This window comes from Tupaia chinensis, unplaced genomic scaffold (genome assembly GCF_000334495.1).
Source record: "Tupaia chinensis unplaced genomic scaffold, TupChi_1.0 Scaffold000159_1, whole genome shotgun sequence".
Lineage (NCBI taxonomy): Eukaryota > Metazoa > Chordata > Mammalia > Scandentia > Tupaiidae > Tupaia > Tupaia belangeri.
In genome coordinates, this window is record NW_006159630.1 from 3,678,638 (window position 1) to 3,681,727 (window position 3,090).

General features: G+C 53.4%; 1 long non-coding RNA gene across 2 annotated transcripts in view; it reads left to right on the top strand.

The window, feature by feature from the left end:
- LOC102486402 (uncharacterized) overlaps positions 1-2,284 on the top strand; it is a 4,243-nt gene extending 1,959 nt beyond the window's left edge. For both annotated transcript variants that reach the window (XR_334130.1, XR_003548975.1), the window contains exons 2-3: positions 1,374-1,689; positions 2,048-2,284. This is a non-coding gene — a long non-coding RNA (uncharacterized LOC102486402). The remainder of the gene's footprint in view (positions 1-1,373; positions 1,690-2,047) is intronic.
- Positions 2,285-3,090: the final 806 nt, after the last annotated feature.

A 3,090-nucleotide genomic window follows, 5' to 3' on the forward strand; every position in this document is an offset into this window, starting at 1 on the left:
CAATTTCCTGAGGAATTACTCAACTGCAGCTGCACCTTTCGTTCTTCCAGCGGTATATCGGGGTGCCCATTTCTCCACCAGCCTCACCAACCTGCTTGCTTTTTTCGGGGGGGGGTTAATTATTTTTATCCTAGAGGTTGTGGAGTGGTATGTCATTTAGTTCCGAGTCCCATTTCAGTAATGATTTGTGATGCTGAGCATCATTGGCCTAATGGGCGCTTGCATATCTTCTTCGGAGAACGTCTAGCCAGATTCTTTGCCCACTTTTAATTGGATTGTTTGCTTTCTTTCTTTAGTTGTGTGTGTGTTTATATTTTTGTCATGCATTTGCTAGATAGGCAGAGAGAGGTGGAGAGAAGGTAAAAAATCGCCCCCCAGGGAGAATGGCCACACCTCAATCCCTTCTCCTTCACTCTTCTCTCTGGGTTTTGGGTATACACACACACATGTGCCTGGGGTGACTTTTAGGCCAACCGCTCTGGGACTAGAGCCATGGTTAGCCATGTGAGAGTCTGGCATCCCAACCACTAGACCACCTGGTAGAAATAGAAGTAGAAAAGGTCCCAGAGGGTCTTTGTGCATGCCCAAAATTCCGAGAGGAGAAGGGATTGTGGCATGGCTATCCTCCCCATCCCCGTGGAGCATGACTTCTTGCTTTCTGTCTTGCTGCCTCCCTCTCTCTGCCTCTCCAGTGAGCACACATGTCCTATAGCAAAAAACTCTCTCAAAAAGAAAGAGAGAAAGAAGAAATGCGATGCATTATCATGACTTGCAATGCTTTCTCTTTTATGTGGACATTCATTCGTGAAACACAGCTGGGAACGAGACACTTGCAGACACAGAGAAGTCTGAAACGGCACCGTCACCTCCAGGCAAGGTGGCCACATGTAACCAGATATGTCATTGGCCACCATGTGATGGAGGCGGCCTGGAGGAGCCACTGGCTTGAGCGCTAGCACTCTGCCTGACCGCTCCTGGGTGCACAAGAGCCTATACACACTTGCCGTGTATTTCTTTGTCTAATATAAAACCCAGAGAAACCGCAGCCTTCTCCCTAATGCTCTAAGGATAGCTGAGATCTCCGTTACACTTCTGGTATTTCCAGGGAGGACTGGTCTCCTAAGGATCCATCTAGACACCACTCTCCCTGGAAAACAGCGAGACCCACCACGCCCAGCCTGGAGAGCTGTATTAGGCTCAGGAGACAGTGCCTCTGTACTAGACAGAAGCTGAGGACTGGATGTCAGACAGGAAGAGTGCTGCAGGGCAGGGACTGTGCAGGCTGCAAGGGGGAGTGGCGCTCTGACAGGAGGCCTATTACTTCCACACTCAGCCTTGCAGTGGGGGTGACATTTCGCTCTGTGTTAACACAGGCTCCTGGAGTTTACAGGAAGGTGGTGCAGGAGCCTTACGTTGGCTGGAGGGCCTTCTTTATTGAGGTGAGGTCCTGGAGTCGCAACAGGATGGACTGTGGAGCAGAATGCGGGCGCCGCTGCTTCCCCGGAGTAGAAAGACCCAGAAGGTCCCAGGGAAAGCAGGCTGGCCCTGTCTAGACCACTCTTCATTCTGCAGCTCTAGTCACGGGCAAAGCCTGCCAAACCTCTTCCCGCCACCGTCTCCACTGTCACCCTACCAGGGTGGGCCAGGTTGTGTGGCCTCTTGTCTGCACTCACGTTTGCTGCCAAGACGGTGAGCGATGCTGTGTTCGCACAGTGACTGGGGCCGTCAGGTTCTATGCGTGAGCCTGTGGCCAGAGCTGCTGCTCTGCAGGTCTGGGGTGGAGTGAGCACCTCCGGGAGGCATGGTTGCTGCCACGGCAGCTCAGAGGGTGGCAGGTGGCACTGCTAGTGCTCAGGGGTGGCACCGGCATGGTGCTGCTGTGTGTCTGACAGTTAGAACTTCCAGAAGCTGGGGGAACAGCGGGGACACCGGCTCATTAACAAAGTCCCAGGGCCGGCTCCTGGTCAGGCCTCAGGGCCCTTTTCAGGCCTTAGCCAGGGCTTTAAGTCCTCTTTCCCACATCTCTAATTTCAGTTTTTATTTCTAGACAATATTCTCTGAGTCCTCCTCCCGTCGGGCATTCACCTCCGAGATTCTTGTCATTCCTCCGACATTCCCGTATGAAGACTGCGTGGGCTCGGAGTGCACCGGGGTCAAAGTGTTCTAAAGCCGCTGTTGTACTCGGCTCCTGCCATGTGTCCTTAGGCCTGGAAGACAGCAGTTCCTGCCGTTAGGTCTTCCCAGAAGTAGTTTATAACAGCAAATGGAATAAAGATCACACGAAGTGGAGCTTAGTAAGAGGCTGTTTGATTTGTCTCTGATTTGACACTGCGGGCTTGCGCTGTCAGTGCTCACGGCCAGCTCATTCCGCCCTGGTGGTGTGGCCTCGGGCTGCCCGCTGTGTGCCTGCACCAGTGCTGCGAGGGGTCCCACAGGCGTCCTCATGTCCTCAGAGATATCTCGCTGCAGGAGAGACACGGTGCAGAGAAGGCAAAGCACCGCCTGGTGACAGGGTCTTGGACTTGAACCACACAGTCAGCCATGTGGGGTCCAGTTGCCTTAGCCACCAGGCCATGGGCTGGCCCTCGTCTCGCCTTTCCTAACATTTCTACTTAACACAGAACAGAAAGGCTGGGCGTTTGGAGTCTATGGGAGCCGAGTTGCTGGACACAGTGAGGCGAGTGGAAGGCCGGAGCAGCGGGCATGTCGGACAGCGCAGCGTCAGTCCTCTGCTTTCGGTACGCACGAGGCAGGGAGAGAGGCATTTCTGTCGTGGCCGGCAGGTGCTGAGGTTAAAGTGACTGGTCCCTACATGGCCAACAGAGCAGTTCAAGTGCCAGACCTGGCCGCGTGAAAATCATGCCGGGAATGCAAGTGCACGTCTAAACTCCTGAGAGGAGGGAGGAGGAGAAGTAACTGGTGTGGCCATCTCCCCGGGATGATTTCTCACTTTCCCTTTCTTTCTGTCTCTCTGGTGAGCACATACACCCCGACAAAACCAAACCAAGCAAAAATGCTGTCACGTAGAAATAATTGCTTTGTTTTCCCCGCTTTATTCAAAAACATGCACAACTGCCCTTCAAAACTTGA